Below are 6,000 nucleotides of genomic sequence, written 5' to 3'. Positions count from 1 at the left end.
TAGGAAAATCTGTAGCAATTCTTTCTCCATACACATAGGATGGGAGAAGCATGGCACTTATGTAAGTATATGTAAGAAAGCAATGCAGTCTGGACAGAACATTTTAGAATGTTCAGATGATTTTGCTGTAGAGGAAAGTCTTAGCTGTGATAAACTCTGATAATGCCCACGAACATAGCTTCACCTATGAAAGGGAAGCTGCATATTCCTTTCAAAATAAGAAATACCATAGGTCACTCCCCTAGGATTTCAGGCTGAAAAGCTGTGTTTTGGATTTTGATTCCTAAAAGAAACTGAATATGAGCAAGGCTTGAAATTCAACCAAGAAGTCCTCATAATGAAGCACTTTTTGGAGAATCTCATAGTATTTATTATCATTCATTTTAGTACAAACACAGATCATGAGGGTCTCAGTAGCCCTCTCCTGTGGCGTGATGTCACTCTCAAACTGATGTTACTGGACAAGCTTCCTGGATTTTCTCTCTTACCATTTTCACAATAAAAGGATGATCTTCTTGCATCCCAGCTTCCTCCCCTCTGGGAGCTTCTCTCTCAGGGTCCTGAAGCCTGCCTGAAGTAAAAAGAGCATTGCTTAATTGTAGCTAATGAAATAAAATGATACAACCCCATTCAAGCAGAAGAAATATTTTCAAGGGACTCAGTAAATATTTCAAAACATCAGCAAACATCTCAAAACATTCTTATTAGGAGAAAACTGTGCAGCTTACATGCCATAGTCTGGTGAATATTTGTCACAGAACAGTATTGCCAGACGACAACTATGTGCAAAACTATTTCTTTGCCTGAGTAATGAGAAAGGATATGAGAGTAGGACTAGGGTCAGGAACATTTCACTTAGCAAAATATAAATAAAGTAAATTCACAAGAAATGGAAAGTAGGAAAACACAGCTCCACAACCCTTACTCCTGAATGACAGCCTAGTACTTTCTCTCTGGCTCTGTACTGATTTCCAAAAATTTCCATATGGAAATTCCCAGCCTTTTTAGATTAGCCTGCAATAAGTTTAGCCTTTTGAGCTCCAAAGATAAAACGTCACCGCAAGCCACACTACTGTTATCTTACCCACCCACACAGCCAGGAGAAAAGGGGAGTTTTCTCATCTATTAATTAAAAAGATTATTTTCTTTGATTTCTTCTAGCTCTAACTTTCTGTGTGTCTACAAGAAAATTGGGACTAATTCCTCACACCTGATATTTAACCTCTAGTAACCATATATTTATAATGAAACTCTTCATCAAAATTACTAGGCAGCAAGGGTAACCATGAATTACAAAAATGTCTAAAAAATGTTAATATTTTTGCATCTAAACTGATTCCCCACCCAAAAAATGTAGTTCAGAATTAGCACCAAAAAAAATCATTTGCCATCAAGGAGGTAACATTTGAAGTAGGGAAATAATGTCACAGTAACATAACATGTGTGCATCAGTGACTGAGAACAGAAGAGAGCTGCATACCCCACAGAAGCCAGGATTTACCCGCCTCTGTGAAGATACAGAGAAATGACACAGATGACTTTATGGAGCAAAACAGATGTATGAGAGTGATGAGAACCCACTCAGAGTCTCAACTCCTACAGACTTCTATATGTCTACGGTGTGTCCTTGGATAACAAATGTAAGAGAGTTACTCCTCTCACTCTCATTCACTGCCGGAATAGGAAAACTCTCAGACACAGCCACCGTTTGGCATCTGTAATTACTCGCCAGTCGGGGTATTCTTCTGACTTGTGTGCTGAAAGGACATACAAGAGTCTTAAGAACAGTAACAGAATGATAAAATAGAGCAGGATTGGGCAAATGGAGACATTTATTCAAATGGCTGGGAATTGTAATTTCAGTTCACTAAACTTTTCCAGCCACAATATTCTCGTTAATGTGATCATTGTGTTGGGCTACACATTCTAGTTGTCTACAATTAAAACCATCATAGGGGCGGGCCGCGGTGGCTCAGCGGGCAAGAGTGCTTGCCTGCCGTGCCGGAGGACCCCGGTTCGATTCCCGGCCCCAGCCCATGTAAAAAAACAAACAAACAAACAAAATATAATAAAACAAGAAAATGTTTCCCTTTCTTCCTTCCTTCCATCCTTCCTTCCTTCTAAAAAAAAAAAAAAAAAAAAAAAAAAACCATCATATGGTTTTGTTGTGGATGTGATGAATCCAAGCACATGTTTATCTTTCCTCCCTTGAATTTTTTTTAACTTCTCAAATCTTCACATTTATTCAGCCAGAAATTTATTATCAACCTGTTTAACCTCAAAGCAACCCAATAACTTTTTACAGACTAGGCATTTCATTTTTATGTGAGGTAAACCTGGTCAGAGTATCGATATGACATACAATATACATAATAAGGGAGTGATCCCTGCCTGTGATGTCATAGAGCAGCACTAAGGAGGGCAGAGCTGGCCCTGACTGGAGAAGCAAGTCCTCTCACATACACACAACTACAGGAATTGTTATTAACAGTTGTTTTGAAGATGACCAGGAAAATGGACCTTCAATTTTTCTCTGATGTTCTCAGCTCTTGAAATAGCCCTAGAGCTATTTCAAAATCAAATTTAAAATCACTGCCTGGAGACGACTCAGAGATTCCTTTCTTTCCACTATCTGGCACATAATAGGAAAATTTCATCACTGAGTCACTTAAAAAGGACCAATAATAGAAAAACATTTTAATAAAAAGGAGAAACATTTCTCACTTACAAGAGTTGATGATAACCAGCTGAAGAAAGTATCAGGACCAAAACTCAGCTTCAAGATTGTTCTCCTTAGGGAGAAGGCCAGAGCCCTTAGACTAAGCTTGGAGGAAAGAGAGGTTGGTCTCAATGAGATTTGGGCTTGGGGTCTCCAACTACTTAGCAAAGAAACTGTGAAACTGACTAGAAATGTTGGTTTATGGCCAGAAGAACACAGAGTTGAAAGGGAAAGAACACTCACCACCTGGCCTCTCCAGATGGTCCATCTTTATCTCTTTGTTTCCTTTGTCCTTAAACACAGCACAGCACAGAGAATCCCAGCATTTGAACAAGACTAAGACAAAACATGCTGGGTCAAGACCAACGTCCGGAAACTCCCTCATATATCCCCCAAATTCCTCAAATTCCCCATACCCTTATACCTGGGATTTACCCTCATCCCAGTCAGGACCCAAAATATTTCCACATGGGGCACAGGAATGCCAGGAAAGGACTTTCTAGCCCTGAACTGTATCCCAGGTACCTCTTTCATATATGAGATTATGATTTCTAAGAACTGTTAGCCCAGGGCAATAGAAATGACTTAAATCCCAGAGAAGAGAATTTGTTTTCCCAGATCATGTAGTAAGGAATATATTTTTAGGGATCTCACATTTTGATGGATCCTTTCCCCTCCTTACACACACGCATTCTCTAGGCTTCCATCAGACTTACATTTCCTTATGTGTTCATCAACCTTACTGAAGAATGGAAAAAATGAGAAGTAGACAATAAAAAGGGTGGTTGTTCCAAACAGAATATATATCCAAAAAACCGTATGTTGATGTAAACAGGTATCTCGTACAGACTTACACATGAGGATGTGAATAATTCTCTATCCCCACTCTGTTGCTTTCTAAGTGATCAGAGTGATGAAGTCACAAAAACAGTGAGTGAGGAATGGCTGGGCAGCCTAAGCCAAGCTTCATCCTGATTATATCATAAAGGAACACTGAGGAACATCAGGTAGCCTCCCTTCTACAAAAGCCTCAATAGCCCCAAAACACCTGAATACAAAAAAGAAAAAGAAAAAAAAATGCCAGGAGAGAGGGAAACCTCAAACACTGATATTCAGAATGAGTGTTTCTGCATTGAAATCACATAAGTACAAAGGGAATGTCAACTATCCCCAGACTCCTCAGCCCTAGGCCAACTTTATTCAGATAAAATGACATCTAAGTTGGAGGAGCAAGAAAGACAGAATGTTCCCGAGGAAACATTCCAGATCATTCCTGAGAAGACCCAGCAGTATCTCTCTTGATGTGCGCATTCATGTCAGGGAAGCAGATCCCGTGGATCTTGGGACTATTACTTATGCTAAAGGGGAGAGAATGGCCTATTTTTCTGCATAGGCTAATGCTGTCCTTCAAACTAAACAGAATATTACGGTGCTCTGAATATCACTAGAACACGCTCCCTTAGTCCTTGGTAGCAGCTGTGGATCTGATCATGGCCTTACCTGGGGCAAAAGCACAGAACAGGCTTACACACAAATGGAACTCCCCATTCCCAACCTACTACACAAAACTGTCTAACAGAACTTTATTTGGCAAAGAATTTGCATCAAGCTTTTCTCCCTCATTCCACGGAGCACTTCACAGCAGGTTTCCTCAGGCTTCAAGTCATTTTTTCCAGAGATTCACAGCCCACGTCCACAAGGAAGACTCTGCTCCAGTCCCACTCTCCAGTGCACATGATGCTCCCAAATCCTCCTCTAAATTCAACCTTCTTTAAGGGCACCAGTGGAGAGCCATTGACAAGACACTACTGCACCTCCATAGACATATTACCTACCATCCCCGGGAGTCTTCATGCCTAATTGATCTTCCATGGGCACGTGCTTTTTCCCCAGACCTGCAAGTCCCTATTTCTCACCCAAAAGAACCAGGAGAAATCATTCCCACCACAGCACTAACTGAGAACCTAAAATTTGCACAATATTGGATTGGGCAATAAATGTGAAGCCTAAGCACTGCCCTCTTGGGGCTTCTCATGCAACTGAGGAGATAAAATCCCAGACAAGGGCATTTGTCCCATGGGCTGGGATAATTGGGGAAATCTTTGTGGAAAAAAAAAGGAAAAGTAGCAGTTGCACAAATAGCACTAAAGGGAAGTGGTTTCTTGGGTTTCAAAGTGCCCTTCAGGTTTCAGGACAGGGAAACAGGGACCTGAGATGCTGCTGTGCCTTTATAAGCTTCATTTTGGGGTTGTCTTAGAAACTTAAAATTTCTCAATCCTAGTTTTAAAATGTTATTGAGATAAAAATTCCTCTTTAGAAAATGAAACAACAAAATCTCAATACTATTTTACTTATCATTACTAGAATAACACTTACTCTGTTGTGTTTTGTTTGGATTTTGCTTTTGTTTTTGTTTTTGCTTTAATTTTTATTTTGAATACCTTCCAAAGAAAGGCCTAGATAGCCTACGGCAAGTGTTTCAGGATTGGAGAATACCCAATGGCTCCAGCACATCTTTCTCATCCAAAACATCTCTTTCTTCCTGAAGAACTATTTCCAACATTTTTTAAATATAAAGTGTTGTTTATGTCCCTTGTGTAGACAAACATAAGAAAAAATACCATGTTAAAAATCATGAGTGAGGAGGGCATTTTAAAACAATGTATTTGTCTGATGAATTTAAAAACATGTTCAAGCTGTTAAGATTAATTAAATTATCCAAAAATTAATATAAATAATATAAATGAAAGAAAAAGTGTCTAGTTTCTCTTATTTAAATGATGTATGAAGATCATATAGGAAGCCAGTAATAGTTCAATGGACCCATTCATTTTTATTTTACACTTAGCAATGTAGTATCATGGAACGGCAATTGATGGGGTTTCTGACCATCATATTCCATGGCATCATCAAAGATAATTCCTTTTAACTTGGAGATTTATCAACATAAATTGTTCAGTTACACAAATTTAAGGGAAATAATTTCCCAAAACCCATCAAGAAAACTATTAGACAGTATTGAATCTCAGTTTAAATCCCAGAGATTGGATAACAATGTGTATATTTTTAATAATACATGAGCTAAAGGGTGTCTTTGAAGAGGAGAGAGCAATGGGTTCCTGGGAAGGAAATTAAAATTGTCACTGTGCCATGAAGATATACGTATATATGTAAATAACTAGGATTTGGGGGAAATTACTTGAAAGTTATTGTGATTAAAGTGTGCTTTTATAGAGGTAAGAGTGAGGGTAATTTCTGAACTTGGAAATGATTTCTAAAGG

General features: G+C 38.9%; 1 long non-coding RNA gene across 1 annotated transcript; it reads right to left on the bottom strand.

The window, feature by feature from the left end:
* Positions 1 to 307: 307 nt before the first annotated feature.
* LOC143691450 (uncharacterized) lies at positions 308 to 3,669 on the bottom strand. The gene is made up of 3 exons (XR_013179522.1): positions 3,436 to 3,669; positions 2,963 to 3,055; positions 308 to 571 (listed from the first exon to the last, which is right to left on the bottom strand). It is a non-coding gene; the product is annotated as an uncharacterized LOC143691450 (long non-coding RNA).
* Between the last annotated feature and the right edge of the window lie 2,331 nt (positions 3,670 to 6,000).

The sequence above is a fragment of the Tamandua tetradactyla genome, chromosome 7, assembly GCF_023851605.1.
Source record: "Tamandua tetradactyla isolate mTamTet1 chromosome 7, mTamTet1.pri, whole genome shotgun sequence".
Classification (NCBI taxonomy): domain Eukaryota; kingdom Metazoa; phylum Chordata; class Mammalia; order Pilosa; family Myrmecophagidae; genus Tamandua; species Tamandua tetradactyla.
Note: the sequence above shows the minus strand (reverse complement) of the source record. Positions and strands in the feature narration are given on the sequence as shown.